Source organism: Nerophis ophidion, linkage group LG11, assembly GCF_033978795.1.
Source record: "Nerophis ophidion isolate RoL-2023_Sa linkage group LG11, RoL_Noph_v1.0, whole genome shotgun sequence".
In the NCBI taxonomy this organism is placed as follows: Eukaryota; Metazoa; Chordata; class Actinopteri; order Syngnathiformes; family Syngnathidae; genus Nerophis; species Nerophis ophidion.
In genome coordinates this window covers 7167748-7189935 of record NC_084621.1, presented here as the reverse complement: position 1 = coordinate 7189935, position 22188 = coordinate 7167748, and the positions used below count along the sequence as shown (strand labels likewise).

Sequence of the window (22188 nt, the reverse complement as noted above, 5' to 3'; positions counted from 1 at the left end):
GAGTATACAGAATAGTTTTAAGGTGAGACTTAAATGCTTCTACTGAGGTGGCATCTCGAACTGTTACCGGGAGGGCATTCGAGAGTACTGGAGCCCGAATGGAAAGCGCTCTATAGCCCACAGACCTTTTTTGGGCTCTAGGAATCACTAATAAGCCGGAGTCTTTTGAAGGCAGATTTCTTGCCGGGACATATGGTACAATACAATCGGCAAGATAGGCTGGAGCTAGACCATGTAGTATTTTATATGTAAGTAGTAAAACCTTAAAGTCACATCTTAAGTGCACAGGAAGCCAGTGCAGGTGAGCCAGTATAGATATATATGTATGTATATATGTATATAAAGGTATATACAGTATAGGTATATATGTATGTATATATGTATATAAAGGTATATACAGTATAGGTATATATGTATGTATATATGTATATAAAGGTATATACAGTATAGGTATATATGTATGTATATATGTATATAAAGGTATATACAGTATAGGTATATATAAATAAATGATAAATGGGTTGTACTTGTATAGCGCTTTTCTACCTTCAAGGTACTCAAAGCGCTTTGACACTACTTCCACATTTACCCATTCACACACACATTCACACACTGATGGAGGGAGCTGCCATGCAAGGCGCTAACCAGCACCCATCAGGAGCAAGGGTGAAGTGTCTTGCTCAGGACACAACGGACGTGACGAGGTTGGTACTAGGTGGGATTTGAACCAGGGACACTTGGGTTGCGCACGGCCACTCTCCCACTGCGCCACGCCGTATGTATGTATATATGTATATAAAGGTATATAGTCTAGCAGCCGCATTTTGTACCAACTGTAATCTTTTAATGCTGGACATGGGAAGACCCGAAAATAATACGTTACAGTAATCGAGACGAGACGTAACAAACGCATGGATAATGATCTCGGCGTCTTTAGTGGACAAAATGGAGTGAACTTTAGCGATATTACGGAGATGAAAGAAGGCCGTTTTAGTAACACTTTTAATGTGTGACTCAAAGGAGAGAGTTGGGTCGAAGATAATACCCAGATTTTTTACCGAGTCACCTTGTTTTATTATTTGGTTGTGAAATGTTAAAGTTGTATTATTAAATAGAGGTCGGTGTCTAGCAGGACCGATAATCAGCATTTCCGTTTTTTTGGCGTTAAGTTGCAAAAAATTAGCGGACATCCATTGTTTAATTTCATTAAGACACGCTTCCAACTGACTACAGTCCGGCGTGTTGGTCAGCTTTAGGGGCATGTAGAGTAGGTAATGCATTAGTGTCAATCAAAACTAAGAATAATTAGTCAAATATTTTCATAGACAGTGCACGTGTACCTAAGTATGCATATTTCACTCTGAACGCTACAAGACCAGAACATGGATTCTCATCCTACATAATTTGCATGGAACAGGGCTCTATCGCCATAAAATGCAATTGACTATAAAGTCTAAATGCTGGGAGGCAAAATAAAGTCATGTTTTGGTTCAATTCCGAGCGCATTAAGATGTGTTCTCGTTCTGCCTTCAGCATTAATAACAGAGCAATATTTATAAAGGTTTGTTCCAGTAAAATGCATTCTTCTAACATGGTGAACTACAAATAGGAAATTTGAATATTTCATGCGCGGAATAAATGAGGGCCCTTTTAATGCAAGGAGTGCGGCTGCAGTGCAATATTACATTTATTCAAAAAATAAAAAAGTGTGTGTGTAGCAATAGAAAAAAAGTTGGGAGAGAAGGCATGCCAATTAAGGCCTGAGTGGCAAGTGTAGCTATGTGATTTGGAGAGAACACCTCAGTGCTCCACTTATATATGTGTGTGTGTGTGTGTGTGTGTGTGTGTGTGTGTGTGTGTGTGCGCGTAATGGTCACCTGGCAGTGGCGCTAATGCCCGTTTCAGCCTACGCTGGGCAGGCCATGTCCCTCCACCTCCTTCACCCTAGGCAATTATGTTGGGTTTCACACGGTGAAAAGGGTTAATTGGCAGCGCCCACGCGCCTGATTGGACCTGTTTCACGCCTGTCGGCCTTCATCGCATCAAAAGGAAAAGCCCCGGTCCGCCGGGAGACCATTATTAGCGCACTTATGCACATTGGCACAGCTCTGCACACAGTGGGTTCTTAAGCGTAATGTTCCTGTGACCGCGCACATGAATGGAAGAACGTGCACTCGCACAATTCTGATAAACGACACTTCACTTGAAGCTCATGCTGAGACATGAGAGCGCTCACTGTGGCACCCTCCATTATAGCACTTTCAGGTTTGGCCACTGGGGGTCAGTGTTGCTTCAGTCAAAGCTCCTTCCCATTCCGTCCTCCTCATCATCATGTCTGCTGTCCTCCTGGGACGCACATGATGATCCATCACGCCACATTGTTCTGTCATTTTGAGTCACTCGTTAAATTCTAATAATGACCGTCTTTTCTCCTTACGTAATATCTATGGTGTCCTTTTACTTTCTTTGAAGGCGATTTTTGTCTTCTGAGAATGGCTCGTTGTCAAGTCCTGCCCACCCACCATCAGTTTTATTTTGTCTGCTCGTCCATGTGATCTTTATTAATAAGACATAAAGCATCGGAGAGGCTGGAACTGTCAACTCCATCACGTTCGTTAGCCTCAATTAACTGCACTTTTATCAATCACACTCTAGTTCTACCGTAGGAAGCAACGCAAAGTGTATTAATCGATATCAGGGTCACACTTTTGCCATCATCCATCCATCCATCCATTTTTTACCGCTTATTCCCTTTTGGGGTCGCAGGGGGCGCTGGCGCCTATCTCAGCTACAATCGGGCGGAAGGCGGCGTACACCCTGGACAAGTCGCCACCTCATCGCAGGGCCAACACAGATAGACAGACAACATTCACACTCACATTCACACACTAGGGCCAATTTAGTGTTGCCAATCAACCTATCCCCAGGTGCATGTCTTTGGAGGTGGGAGGAAGCTGGAGTACCTGGAGGGAACCCACGCATTCACGGGGAGAACATGCAAACTCCACACAGAAAGATCCCCAGCCTGGATTTGAACCGAGGACTGCAGGAACTTCTTATTGTGAGGCAGACGCACTAACCACTCTGCCACCGTGAAGCCCCCTTTTGCCATCAAAGTATCTTCATTCTACCTACTCAGTGGTCTAGTGGTTAGAGCGTCTGCTTTGAGGTTGGTAGGTTGTGAGTTCAAACCCTGGCGGAGTCATACCAAAGACTATGCAAATGGGACTCATTACCTCCCTGCTTGGCACTCAGCATCAAGAAATTGAATTGGGGGTTAAATCACCATTATGATTGGTAACACACACTTCAGTTAACCTTACAGATAGCCTCACACATAAACTCTCCTGGGTTTTGTCACACACTCCATTTCCTTAGTTATGTTTATTAGTTAGTGTTGTTTATTATTATTATATATATATTGACTATATATATAATTGATTATTGAACATTACTGCCCCCCTGTTGTCTGAGCCGTCAACTCCTCTCCATAACCACAACAGTGATACTTGATCAATGTTTGTAAGTGACATTTAAACATTCTGTGTTAAAATTAAAAATAAGGTAAAAGTACTCACCCTTTGAAAACAGCCGACACATACAAGTTAATAAAAAGAAAAAATTATATTGTGCCAAAGTCCATTCATGTCAGCAAATCCCCTTCAAATGTGAAACTAATAAACTCATCATATGCAAAGTGAGATATGTCAAGCCTTTTTTTTGGCTATAATGTTAATGACCAAGGCTTACAGTTTTTGACAAGCAGAGATTTTCAATTCGAGGTTTTTGTAAACTTTAAGCCATAATCATTAAAATGATATCAGATGAATGCTTGAAATATCTTGAGTTGCATGTTCTGAGCATATGTCATTAATATAGTTTCACCTTGGATATCTAATTGTTGGAATAAACAAACCTTTGCACGATATTCACATTTTAAGAGTTTAACCTAAACATAGCAAAATATTTGATTGATTGAATGAAACTTTTATTAGTAGATTGCAGAGCACAGTATATATTCAGTACAATTGACCACTAAATGGTAACACCCAAATAAGTTTATGCTTTGGTTCATTCTCCCATTCACTCATCAACATTCGCTTTTACGAAAAATCCAATGGTAAAAACCTCATTTAGAATCTGGGTTCAGTTTCAGCGCTATTTTGGTTTGCAGACTATTTCTAGTTTTGCTCCCATCACTGCTTTTAATGCTTTCCTTTCCTCGTTTGTTGATAGTACCTTTTTAAGACGGTCAAGTCTGGGGATCAACAACATTAAAGATCTGTACATTGACAACACTTTTGCTTCTTTCCAGCAACTTTGTGATACATTTTCACTCCCTAATCAACACTTTTCTTTTGTACATATCTGCAGTTTTGTTTGTAATACTTACCTTAGGTTTCTAGTTTTGCCAACTGACAAAGCTTTAGATGTGCTTCTGATATCGCTTCTAACTTCAAACGTTTTCTTTTACGCCCTGACTCAATTCAGTTAACACTTGTGTAACGTTCATATTGAAATAGAAATGTGTAGGAGTGATGTGTGGTCATTAAATATGTATTCTGATATATGTTTGTCACAGAAAATGAGTCAAAGTCCGTGAGTCTTAGTTTGAACAATTGATGAATTGTATCATTTTTCTTCTAATAAAAAATAAAAACGGGTCCCACAGACCCGAACACCACACCTCACTTTGGAAGGAGGATTTAGGACTGACCCAATCCAGATAGAGTTGGTCAGAGATTTTAAGTTGAGTTCAAAAGTCTTATATTTGTGCAAGACACAGCCTCATCCAATTCAAGCTAATACATCATACTTACTACTCAGTGGCCTAGTGGTTAGAGTGTCCGCCCTGAGATCACTAGGTTGGGAGTTCAAACCCCGGCCGAGTCATACCAAAGACTATAAAAATAAAAATGGTACCCATTGCCTCCCTGCTTGGCACTCACTCAGCATCAAGGGTTGGAATTGGGGGTTAAATCACCCAAAATGATTCCCGGGCGCGGCCACTGCTGCTGCCCACTGCTCCCCTCACTTCCTAAGGGGGTGATCAAGGGGATGGGTCAAATTTCACTACACTTAGTGTGTCTGTGTGACAATCATTGGTACTTTCACTTTATTATACCAAGGTTGGACTAACTAAGACCTATGATGGAATATCTGAATTGTGAGATCGGTGGCAACAGTCTCCAGCTAACTTAATACCAATGTTTAGGCCCCGCCCATTGCAGTGCGCTTATTGGAAAGGCATTTGCAGTACTTTGTCTTTGGTAATTGGCGAAAGGATTGAACTGAATCGTCCGAGTGGACTATTCTGTCATTTTCTCTGACCAAATCCAAAAAGAACCTGGTGGCATTCACTACTTTATTTAGAAGACTTATTACCATGAATTAATTAACGTGGACCCCGACTTAAACAAGTTGAAAAACTTATTTGGGTGTTACCATTTAGTGGTCAATTGTACGGAACATGTACTGTACTGTGCAATCTACTGATTTTTGGGCTCTGGGAATCACTAACATGCCGGAGTTCTTTGAACGCAGATTTCTAGCCGGGACATACATTTAGTGTTTCCAACAGACCTATCCCCAGATGCGTGTCTTTGGAGGTGGGAGAAAGCCGCAGTACCCGTAGGGAACCCACGCAGTCACGGGGAGGACATGCAAACTCCACACAGAAAGACCCTGAGCCTCGGAATTAAACCCAAGACCTTCTGTGCGAGCACTAACCACTGCGACACCGTGCTTCCCGCTTTATTCATTACTGATATATTTCTTGCCACTTTGTGTTGTTTATTTCCTTCACGAGATTTCCAGTTCATTTTCTTATCTATTATTACACTCAAAATGTGGTTTCTTTTACTCATTGATTGTCTGTCTATTTGTATTTGTCTTTGACTTTCTCTTTTATTGCCACCAAATTGCTTTATTTTAGTTTAACTGAGATCCAAATGTTTTTGCAAACCATCTCTTAAGTTTGTTCATTTCTTCTGTTATTATTTGTATTAGCTGCTGTGTGTTCTCTCCTGAACAAAACTCGAACCTCGTGTTTTGTGTTCACCAAGCACAAGACGCTGGAATCGCTCAGCACGGTGGAAGAGGGGTTAGTGCATCCTCCTCACAATACAAAGGTCCTGACTAGTCCTGGGTTCAATCCCGGACTCTGGATTTTTCTGTGTGGAGTTTGCATGTTCTCCCTGTGAATGCGTGGGTTCCCTCCAGGTACTCCGGCTTCCTCCCACCTCCAAAGACATGCACCTGGGGATAGGCCCCTCCCACCTCCAAAGACATGCACCTGGGGATAGGCTCCTCCCACCTCCAAAGACATGCACCTGGGGATAGGCTCCTCCCACCTCCAAAGACATGCACCTGGGGATAGGCCCCTCCCACTTTCAAAGACATGCACCTGGGGATAGGCTCCTCCCACCTCCAAAGACATGCACCTGGGGATTGGTTGATTGGCAGCACTAAATGGTCCCTAGTGTGTGAATGTTGTCTGTCTATCTGTGTTGGCCCTGCGATGAGGTAGCGACTTGTCCAGAGTGTACGCCGCCTTCTGTCCGATTGTAGCTGAGATAGGAACCAGTGCCCCCGCAACCCCAAAGGGAATAAGAGGTAGGAAATGGATGGATGGAAGACACTGGAATCGGTGGCTCTCCAGTGTTGATGAACTACTCTCACTTCCCCTTCTTGTCTTCTTTCCGGGTTGTCTGGAAAACGATGTAAAAGCTTTCCAAAGTTTTCGCATGCTGCACTACAGAGCATTTACACACGTCGGAAAATTAACGAGGAGGATGGAAAACAGTGGAAAAACCGTGGAGATAATCTTGGACTTCAGAAAAGTCAAAGCCCCACCATCCCCCCTCTCCCATCCCTGTCTCCATCCGTTTCTTGGAAACCACCATCACCCAGGACCTCAAGTGGGAGCCGACCATCAGCTCCCTCATCAAGAAGGCCCAGCAGAGGATGTACTTCCTGCAGCATCTAAGGAAACCTAAGGTGCCGACCAAGATGCTGGTGCAGTTCTACTCAGCCATCATCGAGTCCATCCTCACCTTCTCCATCTTCTTAATCACCGTGTGTTTCCCGGGAGTCTCAGTCCGGGACAAACATCGACTGCAACGCATGGTACGTCCTGCTGAGATCTGGTCTAACATATACAGCAGTTTTACACTTACAACAGCTGTGAAAAAAACAAACAAACAAAAAAAAACTGCCACTGGTAGAACGCCCCCATCTCGCTCTAAAGAGGCACATGAAACAATGGTTGTGAGTTCAAACCCCGGCCGAGTCATACCAGAGACTATAAAAATGTGACCCATGATCTCCCTGCTTGGCACTCAGCATCAAGGCTTGGAATTGGGGATTAAATCACTAAAAATGATTCCCAGGCGTGGCCACTGCTGCTGCCCACTGCTCCCCTCACCTCCCAGGGGGTGAACAAGGGTGATGGGTCAAATGCAGAGAATAATTACCCCACACCTAGTGTGTGTGTGTGTGACTATTAATGCTGCTTTAACTTTTCAACAGGCGCATGTATCCTGTTTGTTCATAATGCTGATAGGGACGTATCTCAATGATTCTACATTATGAGCTTGGTGGAGTTTGTGTTCCCTCAGTCAGAACCCCGGGGTGAATTTCTGCAGAGCAGGGATGCTATTATTTTATGATTTTCATGAATATTGTATGCATTCCAGGTCTTTATAAACCCCTTTCACTGTTATTAACCTTTCACACAAACTCATAAACACCTCCTACGTACGTATACACTTTCTATACTCTTATGTAATTGGAACAAAGTATATTTGTAGTCACGCTGGGGAATTTAGCTGCAGGTGATAATGACGGCAGATGTCGGTGTCCGGGCAGCATAATGGACAGTTTTTGCAGAACAATAAGAAACAGCCACCGTGACCACCACTTCCCGAAGACAGCTGGCACTCCACTCGGCGACGGAAAGTTTCTGTGAGTATGGCTTCCTGCGCTTCGTGCACTTTACTCATGGATAGGTTGGCTTTGCTAGAGAGCCGTGTCCGCCAGTTAGAGCAGTGTAATTTCGTAACTTTAGATGTTGCGGACACATCTGCTAGCGTTAGCTGTAGCGAGCTAACTAGCCCAGCTTGTAGCAGCCCTAATCGGCCTACAAGCTACGGTGTACCGGTTGAGACGCATAATAGATTTAGCCCTTTAGCTAGTCCTACACCCCAGTCTACCGGGCACCACACTTTAGTTATAGGGGACTCCATCACCCGAAACATAAAGCTTAGCAAACCAGCCACAATTAAGTGTATTCCCGGGGGCAGAGCACCTGACATTGAAGCTAATCTTAGGGAGCTAACTCGCAACAGGTCTAGTAAACACGTACGGCAGGCTAACCGCACCACTAGTTATGCGAATATAGTAATACACGTTGGCTCCAATGACGTTAGGATGAGACAATCAGAGATTACAAAGAGAAACATAGCCAGGGCTTGTAATCTCGCCAGAAAGATGTCCAGGCATCGAGTAATTGTCTCTGGCCCCCTGCCTGGGAGAGGCAATGATGAGAGATATAGCAGATTAGTCTCTCTTAACAGGTGGCTGGATAGCTTCTGCAGACAACAGGGATTTACGTTTATTGATAATTGGCCCTCTTTCTGGGGCAAACCTGGCTTGCTGAGGAGAGACGGCCTTCACCCTAACCAGGAAGGCGCTATCCTCTTGTCTCGGAACATAGACTTCGCATTGAGCCACATTTGACTAACTGCACTAGAGCAAGCCCGGTCACAGGCAATTACAGAGCCTGCTAGCCTGGGTATGGAGTCAGTTAAGTTAGAACTAGCCAGCGCCAGGCTGGATGATCCCTGTACACATAGCAATTTTCGTAGAATAATACACAACTCACAAAATGTTTTTTCTACTGTATCTATGACTTCGTCAGAGTTAGACATGCGTTCTACTGAGGTGGCAAATTATGATGCGTTCAGTTTATCGCAGCGCCAAGTAGACAATCTGAAAATTCCCGTCATATCAATTCCTAGATATGGTCGTAATTATTTTAAGTACACTGCGCATAATAAACGCAACATTATTAATATTGCTACTACGGATAATTTTATCAACAACTCCTTAAAACAGCCCACTACCTATAATATGGGCTTTCTAAACATCAGATCTTTGTCTCCCAAAACGTTATTAGTCAATGAGGTCATTAGAGACAACAACCTTAACGTCATCGGTCTTAGCGAAACCTGGCTCAAACCAGACGACTTTTTTGCGATAAATGAGGCATCCCCTCCTAACTATACGAATGCGCATATTGCCCGTCACCTCAAAAAGGGAGGGGGTGTCGCACTAATATACAACGAAAACTTTAACTTTAGTCCTAACTTAAATAATAAATATAAATCGTTTGAGGTGCTTTCTATGAAGTCTGCCACACCTCTGCCTCTGTGCCTGGCCGTTATCTACCGCCCCCCAGGGCCCTATTCGGACTTTATTAATGAATTCTCAGAGTTTGTTGCTGATCTAGTGACGCACGCCGATAATATAATTATAATGGGGGACTTTAATATCCATATGAATACCCCATTGGACCCACCGTGCGTGGCGCTCCAGACTATAATTGATAGCTGTGGTCTTACACAAATAATAAATGAACCGACGCATTGCAGCGGTAATACGATAGACCTAGTGCTTGTCAGAGGTATCACCGTCTCCAAAGTTATGATACTCCCGTATACTAAAGTAATGTCTGATCATTACCTTATAAAATTCGAAGTTCAGACTCATGTTCGGCAAGCTAATAATAATAATAACTGCTATAGCAGCCGCAACATTAATGCTGCCACAACGACGACTCTTGCGGACCTACTGCCCTCGGTAATGGCACCGTTCCCAAAGTATGTGGGGTCTATTGATAACCTCACTAACAACTTTAACAACGCACTGCGCGAAACCATTGATAGTATAGCACCGCTGAAGTTAAAAAAGGCTCCAAAAAGGCGTACGCCATGGTTTACTGAAGAAACTAGAGCTCAGAAATTATTATGTAGAAAGCTGGAACGCAAATGGCGCACGACTAAACTTGAGGTGCACCATCAAGCATGGAGTGATAGTTTAATAACTTATAAACGCATGCTTACCTTAGCTAAAACTAATTATTACTCAAATCTCATCCGCATTAATAAAAACGATCCAAAATTTTTGTTTAGTACAGTAGCATCGCTAACCCAACAAGGGACTCCTTCCAGTAGCTCCACCCATTCGGCAGATGACTTTATGAAGTTCTTTAATAAGAAAATTGAACTTATTAGAAAGGAGATTAAAGACAATGCGTCCCAGCTACAACGGGGTTATAGTAACACAGATACGATTGTATATACAGCGGATACTGCAAATATCCAAAATAGTTTCTCTCGTTTTGATGAAATAACATTAGAAGGATTGTTACAACGTGTAAATGGAATAAAACAAACAACATGTTTACTTGACCCACTTCCTGGGAAACTTATCAAGGAGCTTTTTGTATTATTAGGTCCATCAGTGCTAAATATTATAAACTTATCACTTTCCTCGGGCACTGTTCCCGTTGCATTCAAAAAAGCGGTTATTCATCCTCTCCTTAAAAGACCTAACCTCGATCCAGACCTCATGGTAAACTACCGACCGGTGTCTCACCTTCCCTTTATTTCGAAAATCCTCGAAAAAATTGTTGCAGAGCAGCTAAATGAGCACTTAGCGTTTAACAATCTATGTGAAACCTTTCAATCCGGTTTCAGGGCAAATCACTCGACTGAGACAGCCCTCGCAAAACTGACTAATGATCTATTGCTAACGATGGACTCTGATGCGTCATCTATGTTGCTGCTCCTCGATCTTAGCGCTGCTTTCGATACCGTCGATCATAATATTTTATTAGAGCGTATCAAAATACGAATTGGTATTTCAGACTCAGCCCTGTCATGGTTTAACTCTTATCTTACTGATAGGATGCAGTGCGTCTCCTATAACAGTGTGACCTCGGACTATGTTAAGGTAACATGTGGAGTTCCCCAGGGTTCGGTCCTTGGCCCTGTACTCTTCAGCATCTACATGCTGCCGCTAGGTGACGTCATACGCAAATACGGTATTAGCTTTCACTGTTATGCTGATGACACCCAACTTTACATGCCCCTAAAGCTGACCAACACGCCGGACTGTAGTCAGTTGGAAGCGTGTCTTAATGAAATTAAACAATGGATGTCCGCTAACTTTTTGCAACTTAATGCCAAAAAAACGGAAATGCTGATTATCGGTCCTGCTAGACACCGACCTCTATTTAATAATACAACTTTAACATTTGACAACCAAATAATAAAACAAGGTGACTCTGTAAAAAATCTGGGTATTATCTTCGACCCAACTCTCTCCTTTGAGTCACACATTAAAAGCGTTACTAAAACGGCCTTCTTTCATCTCCGTAATATCGCTAAAATTCGCTCCATTTTGTCCACTAAAGACGCCGAGATCATTATCCATGCGTTTGTTACGTCTCGTCTCGATTACTGTAACGTATTATTTTCGGGTCTCCCAATGTCTAGCATTAAAAGATTACAGTTGGTACAAAATGCGGCTGCTAGACTTTTGACAAGAACAAGAAAGTTTGATCATATTACGCCTGTACTGGCTCACCTGCACTGGCTTCCTGTGCACTTAAGATGTGACTTTAAGGTTTTACTACTTACGTATAAAATACTACACGGTCTAGCTCCAGCCTATCTTGCCGATTGTATTGTACCGTATGTCCCGGCAAGAAATCTGCGTTCAAAAGACTCCGGCTTATTAGTGATTCCTAGAGCTCAAAAAAAGTCTGCGGGCTATAGAGCGTTTTCCGTTCGGGCTCCAGTACTCTGGAATGCCCTCCCGGTAACAGTTCGAGATGCTACCTCAGTAGAAGCATTTAAGTCTCATCTTAAAACTCATCTGTATACTCTAGCCTTTAAATAGACCTCCTTTTTAGACCAGTTGATCTGCCGCTTCTTTTCTTTCTCCTATGTCCCCCCCTCCCTTGTGGAGGGGGTCCGGTCCGATGACCATGGATGAAGTACTGGCTGTCCAGAGTCGAGACCCAGGATGGACCGCTCGTCGGGACCCAGGATGGACCGCTCGCCTGTATCGGTTGGGGACATCTCTACGCTGCTGATCCGCTCGAGATGGTTTCCTGTGGACGGGACTCTCGCTGCTGTCTTGGAGCCACTGTGGATTGAACTTTCGCAGTATCATGTTGGACCCGCTCGACATCCATTGCTTTCGGTCCCCTAGAGGGGGGGGGTTGCCCACATCTGAGGTCCTCTCCAAGGTTTCTCATAGTCAGCATTGTCGCTGGCGTCCCACTGAATGTGAATTCTCCCTGCCCACTGGGTGTGAGTTTTCCTTGCCCTTTTGTGGGTTCTTCCGAGGATGTTGTAGTCGTAATGATTTGTGCAGTCCTTTGAGACATTTGTGATTTGGGGCTATATAAATAAACATTGATTGATTGATTGATTGAAATTGAGAAAAAAGTAATGTATTTTTCCGACTATAAGGCACACTTAAAATCCTTTAATTTTCTCTAAAACTCGACAATGCGCCTTATAACCTAATGTACGGAATCATTTTGGTTGTGCTTACCGACTTCTAAGCTATTTTATTTGGCACATGGTAAAATGACAAGTGTGATCAGTAGATGGCAGTCACACATAAGAGATACATGTAGACTGCAATATGATGGCTGCCCCACATAATAGATAAGTGTATACTGCAATATGATGGCCGTCCCACATAAGAGATACGTGTAGACTGCAATATGATGGCCGTCCCACATAAGAGATACGTGTAGACTGCAATATGATGGCTGCCCTACATAAGAGATACGTGTAGACTGCAATATAATGGCAGTCACACATAAGAGATACGTGTAGACTGCAATATGATGGCAGTCACACATAAGAGATACGTGTAGACTGCAATATGATGGCTGCCCCACATAATAGATACGTGTGGACTGCAATATGATGGCCGTCCCACATAAGAGATAAGTGTAGACTGCAATATAATGGCAGTCACACATAAGAGATACGTGTAGACTGCAATATGATGGCAGTCACACATAAGAGATAAGTGTAGACTGCAATATAATGGCAGTCACACATAAGAGATACGTGTAGACTGCAATATTATGGCCGTCCCACATAAGAGATACGTGTAGACTGCAATATGATGGCTGCCCCACATAATAGATACGTGTAGACTGCAATATGATGGCCGTCCCACATAAGAGATAAGTGTAGACTGCAATATAATGGCAGTCACACATAAGAGATACATGTAGACTGCAATATGATGGCAGTCACACATAAGAGATACGTGTAGACTGCAATATGATGGCAGTCACACATAAGAGATACGTGTATACTGCAATATGATGGCTGCCCCACATAATAGATAAGTGTAGACTGCAATATGATGGCCGTCCCACATAAGAGATACGTGTAGACTGCAATATGATGGCTGCCCCACATAAGAGATAAGTGTAGACTGCAATATGATGGCAGTCACACATAAGAGATACGTGTAGACTGCAATATGATGGCTGCCCCACATAATAGATACGTGTAGACTGCAATATGATGGCCGTCCCACATAAGAGATAAGTGTAGACTGCAATATAATGGCAGTCACACATAAGAGGTACATGTAGACTGCAATATGATGGCAGTCACACATAAGAGATACGTGTAGACTGCAATATGATGGCCGTCCCACATAAGAGATAAATGTAGACTGCAATATAATGGCAGTCACACATAAGAGATACATGTAGACTGCAATATGATGGCAGTCACACATAAGAGATAAGTGTACACTGCAATATAATGGCAGTCACACATAAGAGATACGTGTAGACTGCAATATTATGGCCGTCCCACATAAGAGATACGTGCAGACTGCAATATGATGGCCGCCCCACATAAGAGATATGTGTAGACTGCAATATAATGGCCGTCCCACATAATAGATACGTGTAGACTGCAATATGATGGCAGTCCCACATAAGAGATACGTGTAGACTGCAATATGATGGCAGTCACACATAAGAGATACGTGTAGACTGCAAAATGATGGCAGTCACACATAAGAGATACGTGTAGACTGCAATATGATGGCCGTCCCACATAATAGATACGTGTAGACTGCAATATGATGGCCGTCACACATAAGAGATACGTGTAGACTGCAATATGATGGCCGTCCCACATAATAGATACGTGTAGACTGCAATATGATGGCAGTCCCACATAAGAGATACGTGTAGACTGCAATATGATGGCAGTCACACATAAGAGATACGTGTAGACTGCAAAATGATGGCAGTCACACATAAGAGATACGTGTAGACTGCAATATAATGGCCGTCCCACATAAAAGATACGTGTAGACTGCAATATGATGGCCGTCCCACATAATAGATACATGTAGACTGCAATATGATGGCAGTCCCATATAATAGATACATGTAGACTGCAATATGATGGCCGTCCCACATAAGAGATAAGTGTAGACTGCAATATAATGGCAGTCACACATAAGAGATACATGTAGACTGCAATATGATGGCAGTCACACATAAGAGATACGTGTAGACTGCAATATGATGGCCGTCCCACATAAGAGATACATGTAGACTGCAATATGATGGCCGTCCCACATAAGAGATAAGTGTAGACTGCAATATGATGGCAGTCACACATAAGAGATACATGTAGACTGCAATATGATGGCCGTCCCACATAAGAGATAAGTGTAGACTGCAATATAATGTCAGTCACACATAAGAGATACATGTAGACTGCAATATGATGGCAGTCACACATAAGAGATAAGTGTAGACTGCAATATGATGGCAGTCACACATAAGAGATACGTGTAGACTGCAATATGATGGCCGTCCCACATAAGAGATAAGTGTAGACTGCAATATAATGGCAGTCACACATAAGAGATACGTGTAGACTGCAATATGATGGCCGCCCCACATAAGAGATACATGTAGACTGCAATATGATGGCCGTCCCACATAAGAGATAAGTGTAGACTGCAATATAATGTCAGTCACACATAAGAGATACATGTAGACTGCAATATGATGGCAGTCACACATAAGAGATAAGTGTAGACTGCAATATAATGGCAGTCACACATAAGAGATACGTGTAGACTGCAATATTATGGCCGTCCCACATAAGAGATACGTGTAGACTGCAATATGATGGCTGCCCCACATAATAGATACGTGTAGACTGCAATATGATGGCCGTCCCACATAAGAGATAAGTGTAGACTGCAATATAATGGCAGTCACACATAAGAGATACATGTAGACTGCAATATGATGGCAGTCACACATAAGAGATACGTGTAGACTGCAATATGATGGCAGTCACACATAAGAGATACGTGTATACTGCAATATGATGGCTGCCCCACATAATAGATAAGTGTAGACTGCAATATGATGGCCGTCCCACATAAGAGATACGTGTAGACTGCAATATGATGGCTGCCCCACATAAGAGATAAGTGTAGACTGCAATATGATGGCAGTCACACATAAGAGATACGTGTAGACTGCAATATGATGGCTGCCCCACATAATAGATACGTGTAGACTGCAATATGATGGCCGTCCCACATAAGAGATAAGTGTAGACTGCAATATAATGGCAGTCACACATAAGAGGTACATGTAGACTGCAATATGATGGCAGTCACACATAAGAGATACGTGTAGACTGCAATATGATGGCCGTCCCACATAAGAGATAAATGTAGACTGCAATATAATGGCAGTCACACATAAGAGATACATGTAGACTGCAATATGATGGCAGTCACACATAAGAGATAAGTGTACACTGCAATATAATGGCAGTCACACATAAGAGATACGTGTAGACTGCAATATTATGGCCGTCCCACATAAGAGATACGTGCAGACTGCAATATGATGGCCGCCCCACATAAGAGATATGTGTAGACTGCAATATAATGGCCGTCCCACATAATAGATACGTGTAGACTGCAATATGATGGCAGTCCCACATAAGAGATACGTGTAGACTGCAATATGATGGCAGTCACACATAAGAGATACGTGTAGACTGCAAAATGATGGCAGTCACACATAAGAGATACGTGTAGACTGCAATATGATGGCCGTCCCACATAATAGATACGTGTAGACTGCAATATGATGGCCGTCACACATAAGAGATACGTGTAGACTGCAATATGATGGCCGTCCCACATAATAGATACGTGTAGACTGCAATATGATGGCAGTCCCACATAAGAGATACGTGTAGACTGCAATATGATGGCAGTCACACATAAGAGATACGTGTAGACTGCAAAATGATGGCAGTCACACATAAGAGATACGTGTAGACTGCAATATAATGGCCGTCCCACATAAAAGATACGTGTAGACTGCAATATGATGGCCGTCCCACATAATAGATACATGTAGACTGCAATATGATGGCAGTCCCATATAATAGATACATGTAGACTGCAATATGATGGCCGTCCCACATAAGAGATAAGTGTAGACTGCAATATAATGGCAGTCACACATAAGAGATACATGTAGACTGCAATATGATGGCAGTCACACATAAGAGATACGTGTAGACTGCAATATGATGGCCGTCCCACATAAGAGATACATGTAGACTGCAATATGATGGCCGTCCCACATAAGAGATAAGTGTAGACTGCAATATGATGGCAGTCACACATAAGAGATACATGTAGACTGCAATATGATGGCCGTCCCACATAAGAGATAAGTGTAGACTGCAATATAATGGCAGTCACACATAAGAGATACGTGTAGACTGCAATATGATGGCCGTCCCACATAAGAGATACGTGTAGACTGCAATATGATGGCCGTCACACATAAGAGATACGTGTAGACTGCAATATGATGGCCGTCCCACATAAGAGATACGTGTAGACTGCAATATAATGGCAGTCACACATAAGAGATACGTGTAGACTGCAATATTATGGCCGTCCCACATAAGAGATACGTGCAGACTGCAATATGATGGCCGCCCCACATAAGAGATATGTGTAGACTGCAATATAATGGCCGTCCCACATAATAGATACGTGTAGACTGCAATATGATGGCAGTCACACATAAGAGATACGTGTAGACTGCAATATGATGGCCGTCCCACATAAGAGATACGTGTAGACTGCAATATGATGGCCGTCACACATAAGAGATACGTGTAGACTGCAATATGATGGCCGTCCCACATAAGAGATACGTGTAGACTGCAATATGATGGCCGTCACACATAAGAGATACGTGTAGACTGCAATATGATGGCCGTCCCACATAAAAGATACGTGTAGACTGCAATATGATGGCCGTCCCACATAATAGATACGTGTAGACTGCAATATGATGGCCGTCCCACATAAGAGATAAGTGTAGACTGCAATATAATGGCAGTCACACATAAGAGATACATGTAGACTGCAATATGATGGCAGTCACACATAAGAGATACGTGTAGACTGCAATATGATGGCCGTCCCACATAAGAGATACATGTATACTGCAATATGATGGCCGTCCCACATAAGAGATACGTGTAGACTGCAATATAATGGCCGTCCCACATAATAGATACGTGTAGACTGCAATATGATGGCAGTCCCACATAAGAGATACGTGTAGACTGCAATATGATGGCAGTCACACATAAGAGATACGTGTAGACTGCAAAATGATGGCAGTCACACATAAGAGATACGTGTAGACTGCAATATGATGGCCGTCCCACATAAAAGATACGTGTAGACTGCAATATGATGGCCGTCCCACATAAGAGATACGTGTAGACTGCAATATGATGGCCGTCACACATAAGAGATACGTGTAGACTGCAATATGATGGCCGTCCCACATAAGAGATACGTGTAGACCGCAATATGATGGCCGTCACACATAAGAGATACGTGTAGACTGCAATATGATGGCCGTCCCACATAAGAGATATGTGTAGACTGCCATATAATGGCAGTCACACATAAGAGATACATGTAGACTGCAATATGATGGCAGTCACACATAATAGATACGTGTAGACTGCAATATGATGGCCGTCCCACATAAGAGATACGTGTAGACTGCAATATGATGGCCGTCCCACATAAGAGATACGTGTAGACTGCAATATGATGGCCGTCACACATAAGAGATACGTGTAGACTGCAATATGATGGCCGTCCCACATAAGAGATACGTGTAGACTGCAATATGATGGCCGTCACACATAAGAGATACGTGTAGACTGCAATATGATGGCCGTCCCACATAAGAGATACGTGTAGACTGCAATATGATGGCCGTCCCACATAAAAGATACGTGTAGACTGCAATATGATGGCCGTCCCACATAAGAGATACGTGTAGACTGCAATATGATGGCCGTCACACATAAGAGATACGTGTAGACTGCAATATGATGGCCGTCCCACATAAGAGATACGTGTAGACTGCAATATGATGGCCGTCACACATAAGAGATACGTGTAGACTGCAATATGATGGCCGTCCCACATAAGAGATACGTGTAGACTGCAATATGATGGCCGTCCCACAAAAGAGATACGTGTAGACTGCAATATGGCTAAAGTAAACAACTGTCATGACTTTGTAATCATGTTCTGTTTAGTTATGTTCTGTTTTGTTTTTGACTCCATTAGATCCTGTTTTTGCGCACCCTGGTTTGTTTTAGTTTCCGTGACAACCATTAGTTCCACCTGGCTCATTTGTTTGGACTTACGCCCCTGTCAATAATCACAGCACTATTTAAGCCTGTAGTTGCCAGGCAGTCAGCCTGGCGACATCACCCTCTACACACTCTTGTTATCCATGCTGACGATCCATGCTGCTTTTCTTCATACTCTTTTCTCGTTTCAAGTAAGTTTTCGTTATTTGTGCCATAGTTTGCAAGTTTTGTTTTATGTCCATAGTTTATGTTATTGTAATAGTTTTTGTTTTCTTAGCCAAGTTATGTACCTGTGCCGTGAGTGCCTTTCATTTGTTCTTTTTTTGAGTTAAGATTACGAGGGAACAGGTCCGGTGGCCACGGATGAAATGCTGGCTTTTCCAGATGGACCGCTCGCCTGTGCATCGGTTGGGGACATCTCTGCGCAGTGGACTGGACTCTCACTATTATGTTAGATCCACTATGGACTGGACTCTCACTATTATGTTAGGTCCACTATGGACTGGACTCTAACTATTATGTTAGATCCACTATGGACTGGACTCTCACTATTATGTTAGATCCACTATGGACTGGACTCTCACTATTATGTTAGGTCCACTATGGACTGGACTCTCATTATTATGTTAGATCCACTATGGACTGGACTCCCACTATTATGTTAGATCCACTATGGACTGGACTCTCACTATTATGTTAGATCCACTATGGACTGGACTCTCACACTATTATGTTAGATCCACTATGGACTGGACTCTCACACTATTATGTTAGATCCACTATGGACTGGACTCTCACACTATTATGTTAGATCCACTATGGACTGGACTCTCACACTATTATGTTAGATCCACTATGGACTGGACTCTCACTATTATGTTAGATCCACTATGGACTGGACTCTCACTATTATGTTAGATCCACTATGGACTGGAGTGTCACTATTATGTTCGATCCACTATGGACTGGAGTCTCACTATTATGTTAGATCCACTATGGACTGGACTCTCACACTATTATGTTAGATCCACTATGGACTGGATTCACACTATTATGTTAGATCCACTATGGACTGGACTCTCACTATTATGTTAGATCCACTATGGACTGGACTCTCACACTATTATGTTAGATCCACTATGGACTGGACTCTCACACTATTATGTTAGATCCACTATGGACTGGACTCTCACACTATTATGTTAGATCCACTATGGACTGGACTCTCACACTATTATGTTAGATCCACTATGGACTGGAGTGTCACTATTTTGTTAGATCCGCTATGGACTGGAGTGTCACTATTTTGTTAGATCCGCTATGGACTGGACTCTCACTATTATGTTAGATCCACTATGGACTGGACTTTCACTATTATGTTAGATCCACTATGGACTGGACTCACACTATTATGTAAGATCCACTATGGACTGGACTCTCACTATTATGTTGGATCCACTATGGACTGGACTCTCACTATTATGTTAGATCCACTATGGACTGGACCCTCACTATTATGTTGGATCCACTATGGACTGGACTCTCTCTATTATGTTAGATCCACTATGGACTGGACTCTCACACTATTATGTTAGATCCACTATGGACTGGACTCTCACTATTATGTTAGATCCACTATGGACTGGGCTCTCTCTATTATGTTAGATCCACTATGGACTGGACTCTCACACTATTATGTTAGATCCACTATGGACTGGACTCTCACTATTATGTTAGATCCACTATGGACTGGACTCTCTCTATTATGTTAGATCCACTATGGACTGGACTTTCACTATTATGTTAGATCCACTATGGACTGGACTTCCTCTATTATGTTAGATCCACTATGGACTGGACTCTCACACTATTATGTTAGATCCACTATGGACTGGACTCTCACTATTATGTTAGATCCACTATGGACTGGACTCTCTCTATTATGTTAGATCCACTATGGACTGGACTCTCACTATTATGTTAGATCCACTATGGACTGGACTCTCTCTATTATGTTAGATCCACTATGGACTGGACTCTTACACTATTATTTTAGATCCACTACGGACTGGACTTTCACGATATTATGCTAGACCCACTCAACGTCCATTGGGGGAGACCGGATACAACATTGATTGATTGATTGATTGACTGATTGATATTGATTGAAGTTGATGAGCTATTTCATCAATTTAAAATCAATCCTAGCCCATTTATGAAGGTGACTATGACTATCTGTACTATTTCCTACCACATTTTCCGTCAGAGACAACAAAGGCTGGAGTCTGTGTGTGTTTGGCCGTCCTTCTGTCTTTACTTCGCACTCTGCGGGCGCATTGCTGGCGACCCGAGTGTGAAGTCGCTTGGCCGAGTCGTCCTTCCCAATTTTTTTGGGCTAAAAGTTGTTTGTGCTGTCACTTTTTCGGAGCCGTATGTTTCCATGTCGACTTCCCGGCGGGCCTCCGTCACTTCGTCAGCGGGACTCCGAGGCCTGCGACTCTCGGCTAAGGGTGCAAGGTATCAAGTCCAAACTCTACTCGTCACATCAAAGTACTTGAGGACTGAAATGGCAGTGGTTAATTATATCGACCGTTATTTCTGAGTGAATATTAAAGAGGAACTGCACTTCTTTTGGAATTTTCGTTCACAGTCATTATGAGAAACAAGAAGACAAAAGTTCCTAACATTTAACAATCAGCTTGTTCCTGGTGGCAAGCAAAGCAGCTAATGGGAGGGATCCATTCTACAAGTAAATCACTTAAAATATGCGTTCATAACCGTCAACAATACTTCATTTACATTCCAATCAATCAATCAATGTTTGTTTATATAGCCCTAAATCACAAGTGTCTCAAAGGGCTGTGCAAGCTACAACAACATCCACGGTACAGAGCCCACATAACGGCTTATTAGTGATTCCTAGAGCTCAAAAAAAGTCTGCGGGCTATAGAGCGTTTTCCGTTCGGGCTCCAGTACTCTGGAATGCCCTCCCGGTAACAGTTCGAGATGCTACCTCAGTAGAAGCATTTAAGTCTCATCTTAAAACTCATTTGTATACTCTAGCCTTTAAATAGACCTCCTTTTTAGACCAGTTGATCTGCCGCTTCTTTTCTTTCTCCTATGTCCCCCCCTCCCTTGTGGAGGGGGTCCGGTCCGATGACCATGGATGAAGTACTGACTGTCCAGAGTCGAGACCCAGGATGGACCGCTCGTCGGGACCCATGATGGACCGCTCGCCTGTATCGGTTGGGGACATCTCTACGCTGCTGATCCGCTTCAGATGGTTTCCTGTGGACGGGACTCTCGCTGCTGTCTTGGAGCCACTATGGATTGAACTTTCACAGTATCATGTTGGACCCGCTCGACATCCATT

General features: G+C 42.9%; 1 long non-coding RNA gene across 1 annotated transcript; it reads left to right on the top strand.

Moving 5' to 3' along the window:
* The first annotated feature begins 7896 nt into the window (after positions 1-7896).
* On the top strand, positions 7897-12501 carry LOC133561610 (uncharacterized). The gene is made up of 2 exons (XR_009808740.1): positions 7897-7965; positions 12037-12501. It is a non-coding gene; the product is annotated as an uncharacterized LOC133561610 (long non-coding RNA).
* The last annotated feature ends 9687 nt before the right edge of the window (positions 12502-22188 follow it).